The sequence below is a fragment of the Canis lupus genome, chromosome 7 (genome assembly GCF_011100685.1).
Source record: "Canis lupus familiaris isolate Mischka breed German Shepherd chromosome 7, alternate assembly UU_Cfam_GSD_1.0, whole genome shotgun sequence".
Taxonomy (NCBI): Eukaryota; Metazoa; Chordata; class Mammalia; order Carnivora; family Canidae; genus Canis; species Canis lupus.
The window spans coordinates 51,540,324-51,552,614 of NC_049228.1; the positions used below are offsets into that span (position 1 = coordinate 51,540,324).

Genomic DNA, 12,291 nt, shown 5'->3' on the forward strand with positions numbered 1-12,291 from the left:
ACACACATATTGCAGTTTTCCCAAAACAAAATAGGTTTGGCCTGGAACAATCACCCAATGAAGATGGAGTTATTTGGGCACCCAAAGCTTACATAAAAGGATGGCAAGTAAAGGATAAAGGCAGACAAGTCTAAGTGCAATCAACGATTCAGTGTCTGAAAGATCACCTAAGAATTCTAAAAATTCTAAAAGCACACAGTAATGAAAGTGCACAAAGAGGCAGTAGAACAGAGCCTCACAGACTAAAGAGACTTTAAAGTGCTCCTCACACTTTACCACCTTCCACCTTCATAACTACCCAAAGACTTTGCTGCTACCAAAATTATTCTTGTTTAAAAGATGATAAACAGGGGTGCCTGGGTGGCTCAGCTGGTTAAGTATCTGCCTTCAGCTCAGGTCATGATCCCAGTGTCCTGGGATCAAGCCCACACCAAACTCCCTATTCAGTGGGGAGTGGGAGTCTGCTTCTCCCCCTCTCTCTCCTCCTCACTCATGTGTACTCGCTTGCTCTCTTTCAAATACAAATACATACATACACACATACATACATAAAAGATGAGAAATGTCAGACAGATAAAAAACAATTCCTTAGTTTGCTACAAGGTTTGGCCTCAAGGTCTCCTTACTTCTAGCTCAATGTTCCTATAAGAGACCGGAACAGGAATCTATTTGATGGAATCTAATAGTTGACTCTGGATATTTGTTATGGTCACTGTTGACTGCCCACCAGTATGCTTTCCCTCCTTTATGTTTCTTATCAGAAACCTGATGGCATTCAAGAATCTTTCCTTTTCCCTACTACTCAAGTTGATTGAGAGGTTGCGGATTTCATCCTAGCTCCAGGGATAGGCTATTTGTCGAAGTACAGCATACTAATACTGTACTCTATGCTATTTTTTGGTGTAGAAATGGGCATGCGAACCACTTGCTCTCTAAAAAAATAAGGTTTCTGGGTACTTCTAAGAATATATTTCCTTTAATTCAAGAGATAACTGGGAAGTAAGGTTCTCTCTTACACTAGGAGCTTTTGGCTTCATCTTTGAAAGCATGAAAGAAGACTAAGTGAAGGCACAGAATGGGGCATTTCTGAAACAGAGAAACAGAGTTGGAGTCCTGACTGTATGAGATCTGAAAACTCTCCACTTCCTAAATTTGTTAGGTAAGAATGTACTATTCCTTATACCTTAAGTCCTTTTTAAACAGATTTCTGTAACTTGTATTTAAAAACTTTCTCTAAGTTCAGAGGGTTTGTGGTGGTGGAAAATAGGTATTATATCAGAAAGACTTTTTAATATAAGTTACAGAAACCTGACATAATAATATAGTATTTTGTTTCTAAGAGCATATGTCCAACTTTACAAAGTATAAGGCAATGTCTGATTAAATACACACACATTTTATCAACCAGCATAATTCCTCTGAACTTTCAGTCTTTAATCCAGCCTTTGAATTCACCATTCTCTTCCCATCAAATTATACCCCTTCCCCTTGGTACTTCAAAATCTTCATCAAAATCTTCATCTGTGCAAAAGTTTTACACACCAACATATTCATCCCACTTTAGACATACTCATATCCCAAAGGATTATACCATTACAGTTCCATAAAGCTGTCACCAGTTACACATTAATTATCAGAGTATTTTTTATCTGTGGTGTTTCCTCTTCTACTACATTGTCAACTTCCATGAAAAGCTAGGCTTAAGCCTTTCTTTTCATTTCACGGGGCACCTAACACTAGACTTTAATGCAAGGAGCTTTTAAACAATTTCTCCTGATAATGAATGATAGAAAACATTCTTATCGTTACCTGGGTTAAGCAGTTATGAAGTCCTTGGTTTTCTGCTTCATAGATTAATTTATTCATTATCATAAAATCTGAAAGGAGTAAACCCAAAAGAAACTTAGGCCCAACAGTCCCAAAATATGAATGGAATGGAAATCAAAGGCTAACAGGTGTGGCTATTTGTCATAAATCTATGCCTAACTTTAATTTTACATCATTTTTATTTTTTTTCCTAGTATTACTCTTACTACTGCCCAGGCTGGTCCAGCCTCATTTTTGTGTCCTTGGGCCTGATGTCTCTCCTGAAAGACAGTTCACCTTTGCTATCCAATTTGAGACCATCATCTTCTGACATAGTGCTGTCCTATGAAGACTCACCTTGCTCCCTGTGGAACCACATCCTGTTAATCATCACCAACCTAATAACAGTGATGTTAATGCTGCAGCCATAATACTCTCATCTCCCTCCCCAGGCCTTCTGGGCTGTTCAGACGGCTAATGTCTTGTTAAAACTTTTTTACTTATTAATTTTATCTGTGACAGAGGCTGATTAGCTTCTGAATTACTCCATGCCTATTTTTAGTCTGCCATGCTTCTATCCTTCACAGACAGTTTAATCCCAAAGTATTAATTCGTCTCTATATAATGCTGACTTGTCTTTCTGCAGGTATCCTAAATCTTCCTGTTTTCACTCAAGGTCCATCCACCTTGCTTTAAACTTCCGTTCCTTGCGCATTGCTTTCAATGATTCACTTCTCTCAGGAGGGAGAGAACTCCTTGTTTGGAAGCCATAAGAAAGCTTGAAGCCCATCACTAACCTATTATCAACCCAGATGTGAAAGAATATGAGATTGCAAATATCTATAATTAACTGGGACTCTGTAAATATCTAGCCCTACTGTTATGTGAGACACTGTTGAGATGTTTCTTCTGTACTTGAGGTGCTCATAAATCCTGTTGTAGAAGGAAACTAATATGCATGAATTCAACTGAAACCAATGCCAAGATAGTTTGTAATAAACAGCCTTTGGAATAAAATGAAAAACAAAAATACAAAATGTATGGCCCAAATACTCAGTGCTAGGAATAAACAGAAAGAAGATGGAGGGAGATGACAGTTAGAAGGTTTGTAGAAGGCATTGACAAAGGGTTCAGACCAGTGTTATGCTTTAAATAAAAACTAGGACAGCAAAAAGAAATAAACAGTAAGAAAAGTAACCAGGATAGGGAGAACATTATGAGAGAGCAATTTGAGAATGAATTGAAATATCATGGAACTTAGATTAGTAAATATAGTGGAAGGAGACCAACCAGTTGAATGGAAGCATAGAGTAATAATTTCTATATGTGTTCTGGGTTACACTGAATTTTAAGTTGAAAGTCTGGATACATTCTAATAGAATGGGGCAAATTGTAGGTTGAAGTCAAAATCAATTAACCATAAATGTGGGGCATCCAGACCATTTAGATGCTTCTATGAAGCCTCATGGAATCTTCTCTACCCAAGGCTTGACCCAGAAGTATATGGAAGACTATATATATAAAAAAAATGCATTATATTTCTTGACCAGTATTTGTGGACTTAATTTCATAAGTTTTTCAATCAATTCCATTCTATACATCTTTTTTTATTCTATTATTTTCATTCTTCTATTTTTTTCCATTAACTGATCAATCTCCCACATACTACTTCATCCTGATTCCAGCTCTAACCTTGGTTCTACTCCTGGCCTCATTTCTGTCACTTGGTGACAACTGCATTCATGACAACTGCATTCCCGCAACGTATCATCCTCACTCTTCAGGATCTCTGGGATCTCCAGCCCTTCATCCTATGAACTGCTTCTGAGGATGACCTTCCATCTGTTCTAAACTGCATACACAGGCAAGATTTGACAGGCAATGGACAATATTTGGTGAATGTAAAAAATCATTTCTATTCTAGAATCAGAACCAGAGAGCAAGTGTCTTAAGAAGTGGGGTAGCCACTATTCATCTCTGCATACTTTCAATCTCTGCAGTGACTTGCATGAGGTACGTACTCAGCATATTCATTTCTGAATTTGGTTTTATATAAGAGAATAAATGTTATCAGCACTTAAGACTAAACCATATTTTTCATTAAATAAATATTTCTTTGATGAATGTGGTGATGATCTTGATTGTAGTGATGGTTTCACGGAAGTATACATCAGAACCCACTGAAGTATACACTTTAAATATGCACAGTTTATTATATACTCATTATTCCTAATAAAGCAATTAAATGTATGTACTGATCACCTGCTATGTGGCATCAGCTTTACAATAAACTGCTCATTGTACAAGCATATTTGATATGCTGAAGGCATGAATATGATGAAAATGCTTATTTCCTGTGCTGAAGAAACATAGAGTTGAGGAATAGTACTAATGGCAGGAGGATAAAATAGTACTAATGGCAGGCTCAGATGAGTCTGAGGAGAATTCACAGAAGCACATAAGACAAGAGATAAACAGAAATTTTCCAAGTAGACAGACAGGAAGCCTTCCAAACCAGGAAGTGGGTTATGTGCAGAGTTACTGAGAAATAAAAATGCTACATGTTTTCAACATGGGTAGAGTATTAAAAAAAATGAAAGATAACCAATTTAATATTTATCACATGATATTATAAATGATAGGATATTGACCTGGGGAGTCCAGATACACATAAAAAGTCAAACTGAAGCAATGAAAGATTTAGATTTTAGATTTTTTTTAAAAAGGGTGGAATATGAGAACTATTTTGAAGGAGGAACAGAAATTTGATAATGAAAAAGGGCAAGGCATTCCAAAGACAAAAAAGTTGTATGAATGAGCATTCTTCTCTACCTTATGAGTGCTGTCTTTCATTCTTACTTGAAGATCTACTATCAGCAAATTGTATGGGAGAGTTATCTCTCCTTTTTTTTTTTTTTTTTTTTTGGTATATATATATATATATATATATATATATATATATATATATTTTTTTTTTACTGGAGTTCGATTTGCCAACATATAGCATAACACCCAGTGCTCATCCCATCAAGTGCCCCCCTCAGTGTTCATCTGAAATGTAGTAGATATACAGAGTCACTCTTATACCTTCTAAATTAAGTAGATAGTGTAGGTTTATACCTAGAAACAAGGCTCAAGCTTGAATGAATTGGTCACTACACGCAAATCAAGATCAAGTTTTCTCTATGTCTTTTTTGTTGTGCTATTGTGCATAATTAGTGTAATTTAATCCTTAAACATTTCCACATAAATTCCAAATGACTTTTATAGTTATCTAAAGTTATCTATATCCATTATTTTATAACTGGAAGATATGTTTTGACATGGGTTATTTCTAGTTCAAAGATAATGAAACAGGTGCAGATAAAATGACCAGTGACCAAAAATAAATAAATAAAATATAAAAATAATAAAAGAAAATAAAATCAAAGTCAAGACTGAAACCCTACCCTAATGACAGTTTTTCCTGTGCCATTTCAGTGTTTATGCTGAAAAAATCTTGAAGCATTCACAGAATCCTACGTCTCTCAATTTTGGCTATATCAAGATTCAGGATAAGGTGTTTATGCTTTCTAAAGTCTCCAGCTATCACAAAATAGAGAGAAAGAAAGGAGTATTTAAGTAAAAATGTTTGCTACATTACATGTTTACTGGAAAGTATGATAAGCTCTATAATTAGCATGGATGCACAACACACTTAAGGAGCCTCTAAATGGTTTCAACAGACTACCTCTTGAAACATTCTTGTCATACATGGAGAAAATAGGAATATAAAAATGTGATGGTTTTCTATTTAATGCTTTTTGTATTACTCCTGAAAACTTAAAACTTATCCTGTAAATTGCATGTGACTAAAGAAATGACTGAAGACTTATGTGCAGTGGTCTAAGGAAGTACCCACTTGGAGAAGTAAGTCTAGGGGAGTTTAATTCAGCCTTAGCCAAATACAGTCTTAATCAAAGTGGTTCTGAATTAATCTTCCCCTTCCTTCCTCTTTTCCAAATCAGTAAGAGTAATTTTGTATAACCATCAGCCACTTTACATTTATTTTTGTCAATTGTTTTGTACTGTAATTTTTAAAAGCCTTGACTGACCTTGGCCCTTAATCTAAGAACTTCCAAGGAAAGGGAAGGTTCTTGAGTCTTACTGCAAGGGCAGTTATAGGAAGGGAAACTGCAGGCCCATCATTCCTCTGGCCAGTGGACTGAAAAAGGTGATTCCAGTATGCACAAAGTATTTGGATGATTGGAGAGAACACAGATGTCAGTAATGTAATTCCTTAAGTGCTTTGATGACTTAGGCTCACTTTTGAGTGGTACACGTTTGTCTTTAAACACACACAAGGGGCAGCCCCAGAGGCTTAGCAGTTTAGCGCTTCCTTCAGCCCAGGACGTGATCCTGGAGACCGGGGATCGAGTCCCATGTCAGGCTTCCTGCATGGAACCTGCTTCTCCCTCTGCCTGTCTCTCTCTCTCTCTCCTCTCTCTCTCTCTCTCTCTCTCTCTCTGTGTCTCTCATAAATAAATAAGTAAATATAAATACACACACACACACACACAAGAACACTATGATTAAGCTACTAATTAGTGGGGGAAAAAAGTTTTTTTGATGCTATAGACCAATATCTTCCATGAGTATACATATACAAATTCTAAAAAAACTTAGTAAATTATACCCAGTAATATACAAAATATTAATACACCCCAATTGGGTTTTATCATATGAGTCTGAATTAACATTAAAAAAATCAGTAGGTAAAATCCACCACAATAAAAGACTAAAGAAGAAAAACAAGATGTATATTAACTGAAGCAATTTATAAAATTCAACATCAAATCATGATAAAAACTTCCAACTAGGGGATCCCTGGGTGGCTCAGCAGTTTAGCGCCTGCCTTTGGCCCAGGGCGCAATCCTGGAGTCCCAGGATTGAGTCCCACGTCAGGCTCCTGGCATGGAGCCTGCTTCTCCCTCTGCCTGTGTCTCTGCCTCTCTCTCTATGTCTATTATGAATAAATAAATAAAATCTTAAAAAAAAAAAAAACCTCCCAACTAGGATGGAAGAGAACTTCCTGACAAATGATCATCTACAAAAATCTATAGCTAACATATTATACTTAGAGGTAAAAGACTGAATATTTTCCCCTAAGACTGGGGTCAAAGCAAAGATGTCAACTCTCATCAATCCTATTCAGATTCCTATGGGAACCTATCCAGTGTAATAAGACAAGAAAAAGAAATTTAAAAATGACAGATTAGATAGGGACATGATGACATGATCATTGTAGAAAAACTCATGGAATCCACTCACACACACACATATACATTCATATACACATACAAGAATGCCTAGACTTTGAAAGGATCTCAAAGGTACTATATTGAATGAAGGAAACAGGTATCAATTAGTTGCATGTTATATGATTTCACTGAATCACACTCTGGGGGAAAAATGATGAGAACAAATCAGGGCTCTAGGGATTGGGGTTATGGAGAGTATTTCCTATAAAGGGGCAGCATAAAAGAGTTTTGTAGCATCACCTCATCCAGTACCTAGATACTGATTGTGGTGGCTACTAAAGGAATCTATATATATGTCCCAGCTCATGCTATTGTGCAGTAAAATCAAATTTTTAAATGAAAATGTGACAAAAAGTACTCAAGTGAAAAGTGTCAAATACTGAGAAAGATGACTGAGCATACATATACAGTTGATCCTTGAATTACAAGGATTCGAATTATGTGGGTCCACTTATAAGCAGATCTTTTTCGATTCAATACAATGTTGTAATTTTACTTCTCTCATGATTTCCTTGATAACATTTTCTTTTCTTTAACTTAATCCATACTCAGAATCAAACATATAATATGTATTATATACAAAATACGTGTTAAACAACTTTATGTTATTCAGTAAGGCTTCAGTCAACAGTAGGAGGTAGTAAAGTTTTTGAGAGGAGTCAACAGTTACTGGATTTTCAACTGCATAGAGGGCCCCAACCCCACACTGTTCAAAGCTCAATTGTATTAGGAAACATTAGTTGTAAAAACATTATAAAGGAAACAAAACAAATACCAATCTCTCTGTGTGCACAGATGTATATATATTTGAAATCCCATATTGAAAGAGTATACCATGTATCTGAGTACATCAACCTAACATCAAAACATATTCTAGTAAAAGTACTAGATTTCAAGTTAAATAAATGAATAAATGGGGGCTTCTAGAAAAAAATAACAAATAATTTATAAGGAGAATAGAAATAGATTATTATTAGCATTTTTTGCAATTATTTATTCCATAGTAAAAGAAAATAACATATTTAAGTCATGAGAAAAGAAAGCATGAGCCAAAGATTTTATACCTAGAAAAAAATGACTCAAAAATAAAAGGCACTGTTATCAGCATGAAAAAAAGAGGTATTACCCCCATGAGCACAATCTACAGAAGAATGAGTATTAGGCAACCAAAATAACTAGAGAGACAGTGACACAGGTTTATGGTGAGCAAAAATATATGGTTATTTGTAGAACTAATAATAATTATTGTCTAAGAGAAAGAGAGCATAGGTCTAATAACTATATATTCTGATATATAAAGTCCAGCTATCAGAAAAAAATGAGAATGAAGAGAGCTTATTCAAGAATAATTTTAATGGCTCTTATAATAATATAGGTGGTATTAGTATTGTTATTCTCAGATTGTTGTGTCTGGAATATGTCACACACAAAAAAACAGTAATTCTGATATAGATTAATTTTAATTCCTCTGTCATTGAGAAGCAGAATTCTTTGTGAGGAAGAATCCTTTCTTCCTTGAACGGAAAAAAAGGAGACAAATATAGTGAGTTCTGTAATCTGAAGTTTTAATTGCAAATATCAGTATGAACCCAAACTGAAGTATATTTTATATTCTGTGTGTGTGCATGTGTATCAATCTATTAGAAGTGAACACCCATAGTGTTCATATTGAAGTCTTAAAATATCATTTCTCACTAAAAGGAATTATCAGAGATTATTGGAGACATAGCAGTTCCCCAGTCTGGGGTAGCAAACGTACCAGATGAGTTTTATATACTCTGTAATACTAAATGTTAAGTAAACTACCAAACACTACAAAGGTCATGTCAAAAGGATCCAGATATCACTTGAAGAGGCTCGACTGGCCAAGTAGGGTACAATGTATATTCCAATAATTACAATAAAATCCATCATATACTTTTAAGTCCACGATTTCATAATTGTATTTTTAAAATTGGTCACCTTCATATGATAAGAAAGCAATTCATTATCATCGAAACTGGCAAACAACATGAAATAATCAACCTGCTATTCTGTATTCCCTATATCATCTTGCAACGTTGGGTAACAGATTAATAACAGACTTAGCTCTTTCTAAAAGCATAACAACTTATAAACAAAAACATGTATGATAAAATTAGAATATTACCATTTTTGCAACTCTCATTTAATAAATAGATATAAGCATTAGTCAATGGTTGCTAAGATTACAAAAACAGACAACCAAACATCATGTACTTCATAAGCCATTGTCAAATACTGCCTATAGTTTTGCTAAAGGGATTGAATTGTTGTCTGACCTAATATCTGAATCCAGCTGCCAATTTGCTGCAACTACAGAGAACTCACTGAACTTGTTGAACGGCACCATTTGCGTGCAATTGGCAATATTTAAACTGGGGAAACTCTACAGCGCCATGGTCCAGGTTATTCAGCAAATGAAAGGGATAGTGGGGAAATCTACACAAAACAAGAAACATGATATACAGAACATCTTGATCTACAAAAGACAGAATAACCCAAGTTAAATGTTGGCCCATCTACTGGTGAACCAGAGCAGCGCTGGTCAAGGACTGATGAACAAAGTATTTACATTTCGAAAACTTCTTCTGAGGTTCTAAAATCTCCTGGTTGCCATTGATCATGCAAATCAGGAAGTATTACAAATTTGCCCACACTGATATTTGATCGCAAGGCCTTCCACTAGAACACGCATAGTTAGAGGTGAGTGTGGAGGACAAAATACTTAGATATTTTCAAGATAAATTCCTTCGAAACGTAAATCCAACATACTGCATTTTCCCATCTGCCACAAGAACAAATCGGCAATGAGGACTATTTAGAAGAGACGCTGAAATCTCAAAGGCTGGCAACGTTTTCCTCTGCAAAATAAATCTCCCATTTTCCCATACAATTAACAATGCTACAATTCCATGATAACACAGGAATTGTGGATAGAATTGTGGATAGAATCGGGTTGAAAAACTTACCAGGAGCTTTAGCTGGGGTCAGGAGATGAAAAGGCGAGCTCGTCTGTCAGCTCAGTTGACATCTCTAGGATGGACCCGTAAAATCTGGCCACTGTTGTGTCCAACAAGTGCAAACTGCACAACTCCTTAGGCCTTACCTTGGTTTCTGCTCCATGTCTTAAGGCCGGGCTCTGGCATCCGGTGGCTCCGTGTTCCGGACTGAAGCGGGAGCTTCGCATGAAAGTCTGGAATGGCACCGTAGGAGTACCCCTGGTACTGCATGCAGATTCGGCAAGGCGCACGTGGTAAAATCCGCCCAGAAACTCCGCGACGCCGAGGACCCAGGCCAGAAAAGCCCAGCGAGGCGGCCTGCGTCGCTGCTACAGCCGCCAGCAGGGAGGAGCCTACGAAAATGAGAAAGGCCCATTCCAAAACTGCACAATGGAGGCGCAAGGGCCTTCCTTACTGGTATAGAAGGCGCAGAAACAGATCTGCACAACTATTCTTGGAGCGGGGGCTTACAGGACCGACCGCTCAAGGTTAGCGGAAGAGAGGCCCGAGGGCCCACCGCAAGCCTCACCTAGCGCCTTCCCGCCCGACTGGCTCGACGAGGGACGTGGCGCGCCGGAAATGACACACCGGAAGTAGTATGCGGCAGGCGGCGCAGCCCAAGTGGCGTCACCGAGAGTTTTGGTTTTGGGGTTTTGTTGTTGTTGTTGTTGTTGTTGTTTCTTTTAATGATTTCAAAGTATTTATCTTTAGAGGGAAAAATGAAAGTTTCTCATGTGCAATGAAAAAAAAATCAGTATCCATTTTAAACTGGGCATCTTAAATCTAGAGACGTTTTATAAATACGGCTATTTGTGAGCACTTATTATGTCCCAGGCACTGTGCTATGTTCTTTTCATGCCTTGTGTTTATTTCATATTCTCAGCACTGTTAGACTTTGCATTTTACACGTACAGATACAGAATTTGGGTGTAGGGAGGCCCAATGACTTAACCCTGATTGCAAGAGTTCATTGACAGAGCCAAGACTTATCCCGTTTGTTTAATTGCAAACCCTATGTTGTGATACACTTCGCATCACAAACCTTTCTTTGGGATTACAGAAAGCCTATACTTATATAGGGGATAGATATAGGTTAAGAATACCAGAAGTGTTCATTCAACACACTTGAGTAGACACATCATGCATAAAACACTGTTGCCTCATTTACATCTCTCCACAGCTCCAGTCGACCAGCTTTAAGGAACCCTAAAAACTCAATGATACAAACAAAATCAATTTCAAGTCATGAGGCACAAGTAATATTTGTGGATTATTTTGCTTAGAGAATTAATGATTTTTTTCAAGTCCCTGTTTCAGGAAAGTGTTATATTTGTGTTTGGTTTGACATAACTGTAGATTTTTCACCTGCTCTATCATGAAGTCTGGACAGGAGGAAAAAAACCCAAACATTTTATCAAAGTGACAAGACAATGATCCACCATGTATCTTGGCCGCAAAAAATATGTTATTAGATTCAATTTATCATGAAAAATTGCTAGATTGTGAGAAGGCTGAAATGGCAGCATGGCAAAAGTGCAGCTCTTTGGTACTAATTATCTTAAGAGTTGACCTTCCAGGTCACCCCAAACCCTGTATTAATTCAGGAGGAGAGCTTAGATGGCCAACTCAGAGACATCAGAAAATTCCAACAGAAAAGTGTTCAGCTTAACTCTTGCAAGGCTGCATGAGCAGACACACATTACAATATCTAAAGTCCCAGCATTCTTATCCCATGCTATCTTTCCAATCTTTCCAACCTTGCTTGTCACTCTCCTCTGCACAGCTTCCCTTGTGTGTTAAAAACATACTCACTATTCTTGGAAGAAGTCATTCTTTCTTTCTGTCCCTTGCCTTTACTGATGCTGTTCTAGACTTCTCTACAGCCCTCTTCCTCTTAGCCACTTGTTGAGTTAATAATCATTTTTCCAGGTCAACCTCGTTCTAGAATTTTTCTCTATAAGATATTCCTAACAAATTATCTGTAAATTCAGCTGGACAAAATAATTTCCTCCACCAAAATGCTATAGTACTTAATGTCCGTGTCACATATTGGACACTTAATATAATCTTGAATGTGCTAGATAAACTTATCCATCTTCACCATCTAATAAACTAATTTATAGTTTGATTTACCTTGCTGCCTAGGTTAACAATTTTCATATAGA

At 36.8% G+C, this 12,291-nt stretch overlaps 1 long non-coding RNA gene across 1 annotated transcript in view; it reads right to left on the bottom strand.

Annotated features, from left to right (window-relative positions):
* Nucleotides 1-10,688, bottom strand: part of LOC119872587 — a 95,765-nt gene extending 85,077 nt beyond the window's left edge. Inside the window, exons 1-2 of the long non-coding RNA XR_005362473.1 lie at nucleotides 10,656-10,688; nucleotides 10,234-10,479 (exon numbers count right to left, since the gene is read on the bottom strand). This is a non-coding gene — a long non-coding RNA (uncharacterized LOC119872587). The remainder of the gene's footprint in view (nucleotides 1-10,233; nucleotides 10,480-10,655) is intronic.
* Between the last annotated feature and the right edge of the window lie 1,603 nt (nucleotides 10,689-12,291).